Raw genomic sequence first — 17,976 nt, 5'->3', positions numbered from 1 at the left:
CAAGGCTCAACATCCCAATGGGGCCTCCAGCTAGAGGGTTTGAGATGTTAAAAAGGATATGCATGATAACTACTGTGGAGAAAAAAGGGGCATAATATTAAGACTGACTTCAAAAACCTGAGCTCCTGAACATAATCACCTGATAAAATAACGGTTATATTCTTGCGAGAGCAAAGGAGTAAGGAACTGTATCTGTCTCCCCTGTCATGCTGGACAAAGGAAAGGAAAGAGGTATGAACCATTCTTTACTTTGAAGAGTGTCTCCTAAGAAGTCCTTAAAGGGAAACCAAAGGACAAAGCATGGCACGTCTTCCTGCGGCAGCAGTGGCTCTCATTTAATTACGTACTCCCGCTGCCTGCGGTGTCCATAATGAGGTAGGTGTTCCTCTCAATATTCAGCACATTCCTCAGCCATTAGAACAGAGGTGAGCAGTTCACTGAAGGGGCCTTCCCTCCTCAGAAGCACTGAAGACAGCCCTCACACCCACCTTTACCCCCAATGCAGATTCTAAAACGAGCTACTATTATTACACAAAAGCTCAATACCCATTATGACAATTTACTTGTCGTTATTTAACTGCAGAATTCCATGTGTATAAATAAATTCACATCTGGTAGCAAAATAGAGTCCAATAAACAAAACTAGCCCCCCCCAAAAAAAACTTCATAATCAAATATTAGAAGTTAATGAGGTCTACTTATCTGTAAATAAGTTGATTCCTCAAATTTAGCCCCTGCCCCATCCCATTTCTCTAGATAAACATGTGGCATTAAAGAACACTTCTATAGATTAGACTCTCTCTGCTGATGGGAGTCACTCTGGTAAAACAATTTGGGAGTATCTATTACAATATCCCATGACCTGACAACTGCCTAGAGAAACATATGCCCGCGTACACAGAGCCAAGGACAAGGATATTCTTTGCAGCCTTACTTGTAATCGGAAACTACTGGAAACAACCTAGAAGATCAGCAATAGGAAGATGGCAGAAAAACTATGGTATATTCCCATGACTACTCTACATAACATTAGGCAGCAGTTCAAACGGATGAACTAGATTTATATCAACCAGCACGAGCTGACCTCCAAGGCATGTTCCTGAATGACAAAAAAACAAAAAAACTAGTGATATTCAATATAATACCAATTATGTGAAGTTTCAAAACACAATACATTTATAATATTTAAGTATCAAATCAACAAAGTGTTTGCCTCTGGAGAGCAGGGGAACCAGCAAGAGGAGGCAGGGAGTAAATCTTAGAAACTCATTTATTACTTTTATTAAAAAATTAATTTAAAAAAAATCTCGCAAGGATGTTGCTGGGTTATCAAATGACAAGATGACAGAATAAGGCGAAATACAGATATCCCTGTAACCACTGCTAAATTAAAATCTAATCAAATATAAAAGAAGACAAATGACCAGGAGCAACCAGAACATCACAAAAGAAGCTGGGGTTTATCTGATGAAGAAAAGAAGACTCTGTTGACCTAAAGGGCCACAGGAAGCCTCAGCTGGTATAATGAATTATTACTGGTGGGAGCCTGCACATATATTCTTTGTCCAGGCTAAAAACCTGACCGTGACTGAAAGAGGACCTTCAAGGTTATGTTAACAGCACCAAACTAAAATCGCCACGCTCCCTTTTAACCACCAAGAATCCTCTCCCACCAGTGGCAGTGTCCATGTGAGAATGCAAACTTAACCTTTTAGTAAAGGTCAGCCTGCAGTAACAATAACAAGGAGGGTCCCCTGCTTGTGGGGACTTTCCAGAAAAGTCAGGGCCTTGCATGGGCACCATCCACCTCTTCTATGTGCACCCCTGTCAGTGAACCATCAGCCAGACTCTCACTTAAACGACTATCCATCTCCATCCCTCAGGAAATATAACATCTCCATCCCTCAGGGAATATAAAATGACTCAATTCGGGGAACTGCACGGCCAATGCTACATCTATCTGTAACAACTGCGAGAGTGGACGCGGAAGGGAGGGAGGGAGGGACTGTATGGTGATATTACATGTAATCAATGTAAGATTTACTTTAAATACAATCATGCATCTTTCTCATTTTTAGTTACTATAATGCCGTAAGATTTAACAGAAAAGAAAAACTCACTGTAGAAGAGTAAATAATAATAAAATGTCCTCCTTATATCGTTAAGTGTCAAAAGTATCTTATGAAACAGCATGCAAAGTATGATCCCAGTTTTACTTTCAAAACATATACATGGTCACACAGAAGGACAAAAATGAAAGAAAACTATTAAAATGTTAGCAATCCTAAAAGGCAAATGACCCAATTTCTCCTACAATAAATCACATGAAAAAAAGGAGAGAAAGGAAAATGTTACAGATTAAGAAAGTCTTGAAAGAGACAAATGCAATGTGTTCATCCGGCTTGGGTCCTGATTCCAACAAACTGTAAAACGACCATTTTGAGACAAAGCAGGAAAGTGAACATGGACTCCAGGACAAATGAAGTACATAACATTTAAAAATAATCGTTAATTTTAGTAAGGGTAATGACATTGTGACTTTTTTAAGTCATTAGCTGTTAAAAATTCTTACTGAAATATTTATAGGTTAAACGGTATAACATCTGGGCTGTGCTTTAAAACGCGAAAAAAATTTTTTTAAACCATAAAAACAGGAAGAAGAAAGAAAGAACAAGAAAGGCAAGATGTCTGCGCTTGCTGAAGCTAGATTGACAGGAACATGGGGGCTCGCTGTGCTATTCTGTTTTTGTGTATGTTTGAAAAATCTCACAAATAAAAAGTGAAAATGCTTGCAGGGATAGTTGTCCCTGGGTGGTAGAGACGGGGTGATCTGGTAGGAATTGGGTGATTTTTACTTTGACGTCTGTGCCTTTTAGGAACATCCAGATTTCACACAATAAATATGAATTACTTTGGTTGCTTCACGCAAATGTTACTCTTTTAGTGGATGGATGGATGGATGGATGGATGGGTGGACAGGTCTTCCAATGCCCAGTTCCAATGATGCCACCTCCATGGATTTAATTCTCCCTCTATAGACACCTCAATACACTTTACTTGTACTTCCACTAAAGGCCTAATTAATTACATTTGATCACTTGGTATGACAACTTTTTATTACGTCTTATCTCCCCCTTAAAAACTAAGGGGCTTTTTTTTTTTTTTTTTTTTTTTTTGGTATTTCTACCCTTGTCAACACTAAGCAAAAAGCTCTCTAAATAACCAGAGTTACATACTTAATTGCATTACCTTTTCCACTAATAAATCCAGGGAAGAAACAAGTGGCAACAGCAGTACAATATCCTACCGCTTGTAAGTACCAAAGCTTTACGCTTTCAGGAACATGCCCAGAGGTCCCTAAACCCATTGTTACCTGGACAATTTCCTAAACCATTTATTTTCCAATTGACTGGGGGAAAAAAACATCAGCCAGTAGCAGGAAAGGGTCAGTTACTCCACCGAGTTAGACTTTTTTTTAATGACTCCTTGAAAAAAAAAAAAAAAGTCTGTTAGTTCTTGAGCAACCATTCATTATGTACCTACTGAAGACTCCTCCAGAGCACTGATCAGTCCATTTTCATTAAGGAAACTGTTACAGGAAGAACACAGAGCTAGCCATGTGTGGAGACAAACAATGGTTCGAGAAACATCCCCTGCTCTGAAAAGGCTGATGCTATTTGGAAGGGCTATATACCCACACGTCTCACAGACTCACTAGAAACTCTGGCATGTTCTATGCAGATGTGAACAGTAGCTTTCCTCAAGCCTAGGGCCTTGCTTAAAAGTCATTTCCAAAAAGACACAATAAAGCCTCCTCCAAGGAGGAGTACCAAAACCCCCAAAACACAGCATACTGGACGTCCCTACACGTAAGACTTCACCCACCATATGGTCCGAATGTTGCTTGCACGATTTTGACGAAAGCCACTCAAATACTGGTGAAGACATTTATAAGTTTCTTTCATATCTAAAATATTCTTAGGTATTGACAAACATTAAAACAAAGCTCAGGTTTTAAAGTAAAACCCCCACCACTAAGAGTTTCCCAAACCTGTTGAGAAACATCAGTGTATCATGAAGAACTGGCAGATGGAAGCTCTCCCCAAGTTTCACCTCTCATTCCATCCTGTGATCTGCTCCCAGAAGCCAGGGGTTCAAAAATGCTTTCACCTACCCAAGTTTTCAAGGCAGGTAGGGGAGGAGAGGGCAGGGCAGAGCTCTGCACAATTCCCACCCTGACCTCCACCCACACTCAAACACAGTTCATGTTCTTGCTTCTCTATCTTCTGATTCCTTACTTTAGAAGTTCAAATCTACTCCTACTGGCAAATTTTAAAATTATTAGACAGTCAAGAAAGTGGGTGACATGGTATCATTATAAAGAATCATATCCATACAAATCCAGGGCCCCCCAAATATAAGCAGGTACTAAGAAATAAGACACTCCTCCAAAGACAACTTCATTCCTAATTCCCATGTGTTCTATTTGTCACTAGAATGAATGTAAAAGAGGCAACGCTCCATGTAATGTGGACAGCTGTACTCTTAGGTGCTGAAGAGGATAAAGGTACAAATTCAGTGAGACAAAGTTGTTCTCACTGAAAAGAGAAAGGTGATGACAGGATTAGCAGATGTGAAGGGGGTCACAGTACAATTCTACAGGCTGCTAAAACGTTTGTTTTTCTTTTTAAGAACAAAGAAGAAGCCTTTGAATAATAAACATAATAAAATAAGGCTGAAGTGACCCCAAAGCATGCCAAATTCAAGTGAAATTAGTCATGGACAACGATAAAAGGAAAACTCTGCAATCATTCCTTTGCTACTCTAAATTTTTAATATTTTCATATTACATTATAGTCAGCCTTTAGTTAATAAAATGTCAGCTAGCATGTATCTGAAAAAAAATCTAAAAAATGATGCAAATGAACTTATTTACAAAACAGAAACAGACTCACAGACTTAGAAAACAAACTTATGGTGACCAAAGGGGAAAGGTGGGGGTGAGGGATCCACTAGGAGTTTGCGATGGACATATACACACTGGACATATACACGATACCATATTCAAAACACATAACCAACAAGGACCTACTGCATAGCACAGGAAACTACTCAGTATTCCGTAATAACCTAAATGGGAAAAGAATTTGAAAAAGAATACATATACATATATGTATAACTGAATCACTTTGCTGTACACCTGAAGCTAACACTGTAAATCACCTATGTTCCAATACAAAGTAAAAATTTAGAAAAAAATAAAAATAAAATATAAAGCAAAATAAAATTACAGCTAGTATTTATCAGAAAAAGTTGCCTCCCTTTTGTATTCTCAGTGCCACTGTGAAACTCCAATTCAAGTTGACCCACAGAATCTAACAAGCCTACTCAAGGTAAACATTTGAGCTACTTTCTTCTTAGAGTTAACATATTCAAACTCTTGTTGCTAGTTAATCTGCTGTCTTTGTCACTGGGCTATGTTTAAAGAGGAAACTACTGGACCTGAACAGCTGTTCTCTCACGGTTTAAGGAAGATATAATTTGTAAGAAAAATGAGAAATGGGATAGGGTGCATCAGTGGATAAAGGGGGTTCTACGGGATGGACAGCCAGGGAGAAAATGTTTTCCAAGCTTCCTTTTTTTAACTGATTTGTAAATCTGCTTTAGACATTCTATCATCTGGATGGCTAATATAACGCATTACGATTATTAGGTGTCTTGCTACCACTCCATATAACACTAAGAAAAGTCTAGAAGAATGCACTAACATACATTTTTTTTCTTTCTTTTTATAGTTACTAAATGGTTGGGACTTCCCATAAAACAACATAAAAGGATGTCTTTACTTTCGTGTATTACACACGCAAGTGGTTAAAAGTAAATTTGCCTAGTGTTATTCTTTTTTATTTTCAAGAAAAGAAAGAAGTGGAGAGCTTTTTAAAATTTCCTCACTCTCCCATGAAAAGCAGAAGCCTGAATGCTATAACCAAACTGAAACAAGGGAAAATGTTAAATAATATCTCACTCACCTATGAGTACCTAATTGTCTATACAAGAATGGGAAAATCCAAAGAAAAATATACTGGAGAAAATTATTCAAATGTCTTAAAGCGTAAAGCACATAATTTAGTCAGAGATCATTTTGAATTAACATCACTGTTTCTCATTGGGTGTTTAGAAAGAATACAGCAATTTTTTTTAATTTTTAAGGGAAGGGAAAAAAGCATGCTTTCTCAGTTCAATTTTATATTCTAGGACAATACTACTCAAAACATAAATAAATTAAAAAGTATAGAATGATGTATTCAAGATACCCACAGGACTACATATAAAAGATAAGGTTTTGTGGGTTTGGGTTTTATGGGGTATTTTTTTTGTCTTTTCAGATTTTTGTTTTCTTTTGGAAGAAGGAAATTGCTTTGGATATTCCTTAAACAGAGAGAAGTTAGGAAAGAAGTATCGATTTAGCAAGCCAAGAGTCATGCCACCAGCAGGTCTGGAGAACTGTTCCATCATGGCTCCTTCCCCTCAGTTGTCTGAGTAGATCCAGCTTGTATGAATGCCTACAAGAAGACTCTCCCACCTCACCTAACAGATGTACTATATCAGCATCATCAGATATTACCATCATTAAAATAAGTGTTCTAAGTGCCCCAGGCATTCAGGTTATTAAACTCGATTCAAAGATAAGATGTAGCTGCTCCAACATAGAAGCTAAACCTTGGCCTCAAAGTAACCCTAGAACTTAACACCTCTGCTAACAACTGTCATATTCAAGTGTATCAACCAGGAGTTGATACTTATTTAAGAGTGCTTAAAATACCTTAAGACATACAGGGAGTGCACCGAAGGTGCACATTTCAATGGTATACATGTATTCATGGGGAAAAAAAGTGAGTCTTGAAAAACAGCCTCTAAGATTTTGGTGAAAACCAAAAAGGCTCTCAATAACATACACTTACTTTTTTTTTTAAGCTCTTTATTGCAATATAATTGCTTTACACTGTTGTGCCAGTTTTTGAGGTACACCAAAGTCAATCAGCTGTATTTATACATATATCCCCATATCCCCTCCCTCCCATGACTCCCTCCCCCCCTCCCTGTCCTGGCCCTCTAAGGCATCATCCATCATCAAGTTGATCTCCTTTTGTTATACAGCAACTTCCCACTAGCTAGCTATTTTACAGTTGGTAGTGTATATATGTCTATGCTACTCTCTCACTTCGTCCCAGCTTCCCCTTCGCCCCCCGTCCCCCCAACCCCGTGTCCTCCAGTGCATTCTCTGTATCTGCATTCTTATTCTTGCCCTGTCACTGGGTTCATCAGTACCATTTTTTTTGTTTTTTTAGATTCCGTATATATGAGTTAGCATACAGTATTTGTTTTTCTCTTTCCAGCTTACTTCACTCTGTATGACAGACTCTAGCTCTAACCACCTCATTACATATAGCTCCATTTCATTCCTTTTTATGGCTGAGTAATATTCCATTGTATATATATATGCCACATCTTCTTTATCCATTTTTCTGTTGATGGGCATTTAGGTTGCTTCCATGTCCTGGCTATTATAAATAGTGTTGCAATGAACATTATGGTACATGTTTCTTTTTGGATTATGGTCTTCTCTGGGTATATGCCCAGTAGTGGGATTACTGGGTCATATGGCAGTTCCATTTTTAGTTTTTTAAGGAACTTCCAAACTGTTTTCCACAGTGGCTGTACCAACTTACATTCCCACCAACAGACATGCACTGATTTTTTTCGTCCTTCACAAAGTACCTGAGCTACAGCTACCTACATGGAACAACTCTGCAGGCTGTTTGCTTTACCACTCAGCAATTTTTGATAGTTCCAAAGTGCTGCGTTCTCAAAGGTAGTTTTTCAGTTGTGTTGCTAATAAAAAAAACTTAGGCTCTTCAAATGGCTAAAAATTACAGAGATCTAAAAATCTTTCTTGGATTCTTGCTGCTTTTAAAGAATGACTCTGGGAATGGTCAAATCAATACTAACGGGAAAGCGTCCTAATGTACTTTAAAAACATTTTCAGAGATAATCATTCCCCAATTTCTCTTACTGAAATTCAAGGAAGGTCAGAAATAGCAAGCCACTTTGAAATCAGTGCTCCAATTACCCAGCAGGCGTCTGAAAAGAAGCCCTCAGCTCTGCACAAAGGTTTACAGAGGTGAGATGCTCAGATAACCTTGACTGTCCTTTACAGAATGCAGCACTCTAGAAGAGCTGACTCCTTAGGCAATTTGCTTCTGTTTCTGACAAAGCAGCTGATAAAAAACATCCCAAACTCTTTGTTTCAGCATCTGGCTGAGAAGAAGGTTAAGTACAAAGTAACAAAACCAAAGAAACCTACATAACCCCAAACCACTTGTTTTATCTGAATTTAGGCTTAGCATATTATAGCATTGCAGCCTTACAATCAATCAAATTAAACTGTTATTTTGCTCAATGAGAATGTCCTTTGACAACTGAGTCAAATGTTTGAGAAACATCCACAAAAACACTTGGATAGGCCCAGGACAGAACTGGGTCTCTACATAGCAGTAACCAAGTGCAATCACTCTAAATCAGTGGCAAATGTCAGTCAATCAGATTATCCATCTATCTCTCAATTTTTCAGGATACACTTGGTATTCCAATGTATACATTAATGCACCAGGGTTAACAAGATTCTTATTTAGAACATGGGTTGGGGTACAACCTCCCATCAAATTTTAAGAAACACACAGAAAATGTTCTGAAATGTAATTATTATTGATTAAAAATAGACATACACAACAAAAATATTATTATTAAGTTGCCAGAAAAATATCTTAAGTGTTTATAACAATGAAAATGCTGAATTCTGGAATCATTGACTAAAAATTGCACAGGAGTCTCCCCTCTTCCCCATTTCTGCCTCTCAGCAGTAGAACAACAAAGGAGGAAACACCAGTGGGGAAAAAAACATAGAATCCAAATTTACTAAATCAAAAGTTCACTGTAAGTGGCAGGTCTTCTAAGAATGAATATACGAGTTCAACGAGCTTTTCTGACTATCTACCAACTCACCTGCTCCCACTTCAAAGTTAGTGGTAAATCTTGCTTCCGAGTCCAACTTGAGGTATTCTTGCAAAGCCTAGAGTAAAATAATTATGGATATTAGTATAAGATTATTTTCAACTTTTGAAAATAGTAATAAAAGGGGGGAAAAATCATAGCTACCATTCAAATCATAATTGTGAAATGTTGTACTTTACCTCTAAAACCCTCTTTAATTTGTAATCTCTTTATGTGCAGTTCAACATACATTTAAATTTAAGCCAACCAATAGCCACTCCCACTTATACAACAAACTCCTAAACCTGGCTGGGGCCTCATCCCACATGCTTTGATCAGGAAGTCAGGGGAGAAACCCAGGAACCAGTATGAGTAAGAAGCACCCCAACAGGGTGATTTTGATGTAGCTGGTCCATCACCTGCCTATGGGAACCACTGTTCAAAACCAATGGTTCTCCGCAGGGGGCAATTCTGTACCCTGGGGGACATCCTGCAATGTCTGAAGGTATCTGGTTGTCACAACAGAGGAAGAGGTTACGTTACTGGAATTTAATGGGTAGAAGCCAGGGATGCTCCTGAACACCCTACAAGGCACAGGACCATACAAAGATTTATCCAGCCCCAAAAGTCAGTATCAGTGAGACTGTTCCAAAGCAACTAAACACTCTGATGATTTAGAAATTTGGACTTCCCTGGTGGCACAGTGGTTAAGAATCCACCTGCCAATGCAGGGGACACAGGTCTGATCCCTGGTGCGGGAAGATCCCACATGCCGCGGAGCAACTAAGCCTGTGTGCCACAACTACTGAGCCTGCGCTCCACAACCCGCAAGCCACAACTACTAAGCCCATGTGCCACAACTACTGAAGCCCGCGTGCCTAGAGCCTGTGCTCTGCAACAAAAGGAGCCACTGCACTGAGAGGCCTGCGCACAGCAACAAAGAATAGCACCACTCGCCGCAACTAGAGAAAGCCTACACAGAGCAACGAAGACCCAATGTAGCCAATAAATAAATAAATAAATAAATAAATAAATTTATTTATTTAAAAAAAAATTCTACAATTCTCACACTGGTCATTTCAGATAGGCCACATGTAAACTCTACTATAACCATAAAACATACCCTGCGACTGCAGGCATATTATTAGTTAAAAGAACACATACACGCCCAATATTAAAATCTGCAATATATGTACCTATTTCTAAAAATACTAAAATAAGTCAGACTATACATGTCCAGAAGAGCTTCCAAGGAACTAATTTTTTAATGTTTCCTGAGATGAAACACTATTGCAAACTGGGTTAATTCCCAAACCCTGTTCGTAAACATATAAAATGGAAGCTTAGAAGAGTAAGAAGAACCAGAACTTCCTTTCACTCACAGATATTCCCAATTCCTGGTGAGGACAAGAGGGAAAATTCCTCTTCCCAGCCTGCCACCTTGGATATCAGGACTCCCATCTTTCATTCAGCCAAATATAAAGATACTTCAACACCTGACATATATACACTACCAAACGTCACATAGCTAGCGGGAAGCTGCTGCATAACACAGGGTGATCAGTTCGATGATGGGTGATAACTTAGAGGGCTTGGATAGGGAGGGTGGGAAGGAGTTGCAGAAGGGAGGGGATGGGGGATCGATGTATACATACAGCTGATTCACTTTGCTGAACAACAAAAACTGAAACAACAGTGTAAAGCAATTATATTCTAATAAAGAGCTTAAAAAAAATAACTTACGTTAACCACATTCTCACAAGACTCGCTGAGGGCCTATGTCCCTAGCACCATGATCTTACCTAATACAGCAGAACAGAGTTCCAGAGCACACTACAACAGGTCTTTCCTACCCTACCATAATCAATGGTACAAACACCAGTCGAAAACGGGGGGAAAAAGGAACCTATAAAGGATATTCAGAACATCAGATAGATACCCCAGATGATAAAACTTGCAGTTTTTACATGACTGACCTACAAAATGCACCTACAGAATGGGCAAGGAAGCCTGGAACACCTGAAATATATACTCTGTTTTGTTCCTCTTAATTAATAAGCTATAACCAGCTACTTATAGAAACAAAACATATGACAGTGGATTTGCACTAGTAATCTACTTAGATACATGAACAAACATGCCAATTTCAAACTCTAGTGCAAGGATAGGATTTATAAACACACTCAGAAAGATTCCACCACAATTACTCCATTCCAACTGGACAATATTTCCATGATATGGCATATGGGCTTATATTCTCATCACAGTCTGATTTCTTCCCCTGAATCCCCAGTACTACAAAGGAACTACACAAATCAAACTCACCCACAATCACCCCAGGCAGCAAGCACCTGGCTGGTTGGGGGATAGACCGGTATTCCTACCTCCAAGGCAGTTCAGGACTCCAGGTAGAATCTGTGGCACGGGCAGCGTTGCAACCTGGAGCTCCCTACCCAGCCCTGGAGACCCGTGCACAAGCCGCGCGTCATTAGGAAGCTTTGCTGAACGCCATGCTTTTCCAAAGGTAGGGCTAACATACATTCTAGATTCAAGATGCCCATTAACCCAGTGTAGCGCCCATCACACCTCCACTACAGAAAGAAGACAGCTGGGGAAGGAGCCTCAGACAAAAGCAGGAACAATGACGAAGGCAAACCTCTCAATATCCATCCGTGGCTTTCGCTTTACAAACCAAAGTAATTCGGGGGCCTTCCTTTCTTTCTCCAAGAAAGGAAGACAGGCAAGCCCAAAATGAACAGGAAGGTTCAGAAATATTAGTGCACAATCTGAAATGTAAGCCCTACCTCCGTTTTTCTAGATTTAAATCGGCCTTCAAATAAAAATTCATAATTAAATTTCAAAACATAAACACTTCTTTTTTTTCCCTCTCTCTCAGCAGTAAAATATATTCTGTTCCAAAAAAGAAAGCTTGCTCAATTTCCTGTCAAAAGCAATCCAGAGAAGGCCACCTACACTGTAAAAGCAGCAAGGAAAAATAAAAATGCTGAAGAGAAGCCTGTATGTGTGGGAGTGTTCTAAGTGCAATGTAACTACCACTCTGGGTTTTAAAAGCTTTTTTTCCTCGATCATTCTGAGAAATATGAAAATTAGTGTAACTGCTAAAGAGAAACTTGTCCTCCAACCTCTAAGGAAAACAAGCCCAATGATGGATTTTAGTTCCACCAAAGAAAGAGAGGAGGCGGGTGGGCAATTCAAGGCCTTACCCCATGATTTTCGTACCAAGGGGAAAGCGTCGTGTCTACCAAATAGATAACTGACACGTAATGTTCACAGAAAGAGAAGGCTGCTCTGACAATTAACCCTCTCCCCATAACACCCTACTCCCATCTCAAACCACATCAATTTTTAGACAAGGGCCAGCTTGGTCCTAACACGCATGACCTAAACCTCCGGGGGCTAACCGTTCATAGACACAGTCATGAGGTGACTAGACTGTGGATTAGTACAGCATCGAATTTGCCACTCTGTATATCAGTTTCCCCTTACCCTGCTAACTCTAATTTCAAAGACAGCAATCAACCAGGCAATACTTTCCATTAACAGCCTACTGAAACATGCTCAATACTAAGGCAGAGGCAGCATGGTTCAACAACAAAAAAAGCAAGCAAGCTTAAATGACTCACCAGAGAACTGAGGAGAGAAGAACAGCACAAAGTAAACTGAAATTAAATACAGTATTATCACTAAATTGTAACACAGTAAAGTGCCATATTTCTGTAAATCACACTTTCCCTTGAAAGAAGTCTGTCACAAAAGCAAAACACAGGTGAAGGGAAATAAATAATCAGCAGGGAAAAGAAGATAGGAAGGAGATGATGGTGAATATTTTCAAACCAGAATACCAAAAGACAAATCAAGATATAACAGGAAGCCACACAGGAAGGGCAGCTGCCAGATAAGGCAGCACCGGAAGGCAAACCTCTTCAACCTTACAAATGATTAGTTTGATACGCTAACGATTCTGAAAAAGTCAACTCACAGAAGGGGTCCTTTTTTGTTTTCCTTCATAATCTCAGACCAACCTACCATGAAAAAACAAACAAACAAACAAACAAACAAACCTGCAAGACTGGAACAAATAAATTTCCCTGAACCACTTGAGAGTAGGTAGTCAACATCAAGGCCTTATCACCCTACAGACTTTGGTGAGTCATTTCTATAGACGAGGGCATTCTCCTCCCAAACTGCAATAATTATGACCATCAACATCCAGAAATTAACACGGACACAGTATGATCATCTAACAGTCCCAACAGTGTCCAGGTCTGACCTTCTCCTATGATCCCGATGGTGTCCATTTTAGTAAAAGGATCCAATCCAGGATCTCACACTGCACTGACTTTTCACAGCTCATTAGTCTATTTCAAACTAGAATGCTTCAGACTGTCCTCGACTTTCATGACCTTGACCATTTTGAAGATTTCAGGCCAGTTTTGTATTGAACAGAATGTTCCTTACACTTTGCGTTTGTCTAATACTTTCTGATGATTACAGTATGACTTTTCAGCAGGAATAACACAGAAGAGTTCCTCTCCCTCATTGTACTCTATCGGGGGGTATGCTATTTTGATTTTTTTCCCTGACTGGTAGTGTCAACTTGTGTCACTTGATTAGAGTGGTATCTGCCAGATTTCCCCACTGTAAAGTGACTCTTTTCCTCTGTAATTAATAAGGATTTTGCAAGGTGATACCCTCAGACTATATACATGTCCTATTTCTCAACAAACTTTCACCCAGCACTTTATTGCCCATTGATAAGTATCATAGAATAATTATTCTTTGATAGCTGCCAAAAAGTGATCTTTCAGTCTGATAATTTCAACCATTTTAGTGGGGGAAATGGTATTTAGAAACCAGGATCTGGGTGTGTGCATTACAACTGGATTATTCCTAGGTCATCTAGGTGAACAGAAGTGCACACACATACACACTTATTTCTCCATTCTTTCCGTATCTATCCACGCATACTGAAAACCATGAGCTCATACAGTTCGCCTGAATTCTGATCCAATATTGCAAGATTCGTTCTCGTTTCCCCCTTTCCCTTCCTACAAGAGTGGTCAATCTGGTTCCCACCAACCTCTATTTCCTCACTGGATTCACATAATGCTATCCCTACCTCTGACCCAGTATCAGATAAGCTCTAAATGATCAGGAAGGGGGAAGCCTAAAAAGACAAAAATGTCTCAGAAAAAAACCACCCTACACCAGTCAAACACCACAGAAAAAACTGCAACCCCACATCCATGCCCATCAGCAAAGGCCAAGTAGAGAGCCAAGAGTTCTGCTCTCACCAGGCAGTGATGAAGCACTCTTATTAGAGACTACATATAATAGGATGCCATTTTTACAGGTCCCAAATAGGCAAAGCTAAAAACACACAGCAGTCCTTTCCTATTCTCAAGGGACACGTTCCGAGTCCCCCAGTGGATGCCTGAAACCACGGATGATATTGACCCCTATACAGGCACATCTTGGAGATGCTGCAGGTTCAGTTCCAGACCACTGCAATAAAGTGGATATCGCAATAAAGCAAGTCACGTGAATTCTGGACCCCCAGTGCGTATAAAAGTTATGTTTACACTATACTGTAGTCTACTAAGTGTGCAACAGCATTTCGTCTAAAAAAACAAGGTACATACCTTAATTTTAAAATATTGCTAAAAAATGCTAACCACCACCTGAGCTTTCAGGGAATCGTAATCTTTTTGCTGGTGGAGGGCTTGAAATATTTTGATAACTACCAAAATGTGACACAGAACCACGAAGTGAGCAAATGCCTGACAAGGGGTTGCCACAAACCTTCAATTTGTAAAAAACACAATATCTGCGAAGCGTAATAAAATGAGGTATGTCTATACGTACGGTGTTTCTTCCTATGCATATGTACGTCATGCATGCATACACAATGAAGTTTAATTTATAAATTAGGCACAATAAGTGATTAACAACTATAATAAAGAACAGTTATAACAATACACTGTAATGAAATTTCTGTGTATGCAGTCTCTCTCAAAATATCTTATCGTACAAATTTAATGCCTTTTCCATACTAACTAAGCATTTATCACACACTGCGGCCGTAACTTTTGCGGTCTGAGATGCGGCAGCAAAACTAGCACAAATTTATTTTTCCTTCTTCACAATTTCATGGACAGAAGATTCATTCTTACCTTACCAACCTCAGCGTATGGTTTCTTTCCTTTTCTTACTACATCATGAACTTTCACCTTTCTCCTTAAAGGAGGCGTTTTACGGCTTCTCTTTGGCACGTGTGAATTGCCAGCATCCCTATTCTTTGTGCTTTGGGGCCATGAGTAAGTAAAATAAGGGTCCCTTTAACACAAGCACTGTGATTCCGCAACAGTCAATCTGATAAACTTGAGCTGGCTACAAAATGACTAACAAGTGAGGATACACTGGACAAAGGGATGGTTCACATCCAGGGCCGGACGACCCAGGATGGCACAAAATTTCATCCCATTACTCCAAACAGCACACAACGTAAAACTTATGAATTATTTCTGGAGTTTTCCATTTAATATTTTCAGACCGCAGCCAATCACTGGTAACCGAAACCACAAAAAGAGAAACCTCGGATACGGACGGACTACTGTATTGTGTACAGATACGCTCATTTTAAACAGCAAGGGCGTGCTGGACGTAACGTTCAGGATAGCTGTCCCCTCCAGAGGGAGGCAGGAGGGTGGGCTCCCAGAGGGACACACAGCAGCTTCAAGTACGGACTCTGTTCCAGTTCTCGGTGAGCACCTGCGCGTGCTGTACACAAGGTCCCTGACAGACACGACGGTGCTTCACCAAACCACAAAGTCCTCAGCATAGTCTCAAGTCTACATTTGAGATCTGAGGCTTAAAGAGGTGAAGCATGTTGCCTGTGGTCACACAACTAATGAGCAGGAGCTGAGATGCAAGCCCAGGGCTGACTCAAATCCTCTTTCTATTGTGCCTTCTACTTTGCCTCAAACGGAGGAAGGCAGACAGGCAGGAGAAGTGGAGTTACGATTCTGAGGGTAAGACTCCTTCTGTGCCTCTGAACCATTTCCAGAATAGTTTTCGGCGTATGGGAGAGTCTAGGCCCAAAACCAGGGGGGTAAAAAAATCTTCCTGAAGGCAGGGTCAGGGGTGGAGGCACACATCTGGGCCACCTTTAAGACTTCAACTGCCAGAGTCGTTGAACAGTCCTTTAGGGACCGTTTCTATCACATTCCACAGGCTACAAGTTCTCGTTCAATTCAGTCCCCTAATAAAATCTCCCTTTAGAGAGCCCTGGTAAAACCCTACTAATTGTTGTTTGGTTTGGTTTTGAAATCAGGACACAAGGGAGAGAAGACCAGCAACCCACTCATGAAATTCCAAGCACAACCGAAATACGGTGCAACTGTACAGGACTTAGTGCACAGCTTGAAACGTGAAGTTAGTGACACAATGATGGGCCCTTTTAAAGAATGTATATAATGGGATAGGAAGGCAGAACAACAATACTACTCTAAAGGAAAGACTGGGACATCCTGGGAAGTTTAGATACCACTCTACCACCTGAGGGGGTTTAAAACCGCGAAAACCCCAAAAGATGGATCTCCATAAAAAGAAAACAAAGGAAAAAAAAAAAAAGGTAAAAAGATAGCATATTTATCTTCTCAAAGAGTCAGAAATAACCTCATTCTAACGGCATTTCTGGTAGAAATATCTCCAGAGTCTACTGAAGTCATAAATAACAACTCACAACCACCTGGAAAAGTTTTGTGATCAGCACCGATGACTTTGATGACTTTGTGTTCTCGGTTCACACTTTCTATCTTTAAAATGTAGTTAAGTTTTTCCATTGTTGATTTCCAGGGAGTAGAGAGTATAAATTGAATCAGAAATGATTGCAAGCCTAGCCTCTCCCAATCCCCTCCCCCTAAAATTCATGAAGCTCCATCTTCCCTCTCTGTCAACCTTTTCTTTCCGAAGAGAAAAACTCTAGACCTGGGCCAGAGACCAAAGAAAATGCTACAGAACATGAGAAATAAAAGGACTTGTGCAAGATGGTGCAAAGATAATTCAAAACTCACTAGAGCATCATATTGTAGCCTAAAATTGTCTACAATATATAAAGGTTAAGAAATGTAAAATCATCCTGTAAATACAATAAGCACATGGAAAAGCACACAAGCGAAAATAAATCTCACTGGATAAAAAGGGAAGGCATTTAAAAGAACTTCTCAGGGCCAAACTTTTTTTTTTTTTTTGGTTTTGTTTGTTTTTTTTTTAAAGCTTTTTAGTTACGTTCTTTATGAAAAGCAATCAGGTGCTGCTGAAATCAGCATCTGGTGTTAGAGACAAGAAGTTATCCTGAGGAATTTCTCCTTGAGAATGAGAATGACAAACGGAATAAATTAATCCATAGGCACGTGTTTCTTTCATCCCACTGTATCACACTTACGCGATCACAAGATGAGCAGTAATTATCCTTGAGAATTAAGGAAGAACAGCCTAGCTTTAAAGGAAATTTAAAATCTAAAAAATACATAAGAAAAAAATGTATTACTTTAACATCAAAAAAGAGAAAACCTGGAAACACATTAAAGAGTTTCATTGTAAACTCCCAGATAATGAATTTTGGGTAAAAATCAATATGGCTATTTGAAAAATAAATCCTCCCAAGCTAATCTAATTCATTGTTATTAAGACAACCCACTTATCAAGGGACTGCAGGACTTACATTTCTTAATGTTAATGGATCTGACAATTTGTGAAGACAGAGGAAAAATATTCTTCCCAGAAAAGTACATACCAGTGGTTCTTTGATCCCAAGTCGTACAGACTACTTCTTATTCTTCCTTTCCCTGTAATTCTAAGCACAAAAGTTCTATACAGACAGAGTCAAGCAAATAAATTGAC

At 39.5% G+C, this 17,976-nt stretch overlaps 1 protein-coding gene across 11 annotated transcripts in view; it reads right to left on the bottom strand.

The window, feature by feature from the left end:
* Nucleotides 1-17,976, bottom strand: part of SIPA1L1 (signal induced proliferation associated 1 like 1) — a 443,906-nt gene that overhangs the window by 260,594 nt on the left and 165,336 nt on the right. For all 11 annotated transcript variants that reach the window (XM_057730455.1, XM_057730457.1, XM_057730458.1 and 8 more), the window contains one exon: nucleotides 9,064-9,130. The gene's annotated coding sequence lies outside the window, so the exon portion shown is untranslated. The remainder of the gene's footprint in view (nucleotides 1-9,063; nucleotides 9,131-17,976) is intronic.

This window comes from Hippopotamus amphibius, chromosome 4 (assembly GCF_030028045.1).
Source record: "Hippopotamus amphibius kiboko isolate mHipAmp2 chromosome 4, mHipAmp2.hap2, whole genome shotgun sequence".
Lineage (NCBI taxonomy): Eukaryota > Metazoa > Chordata > Mammalia > Artiodactyla > Hippopotamidae > Hippopotamus > Hippopotamus amphibius.
This window is presented reverse-complemented; position numbering and strand designations above follow the sequence as displayed.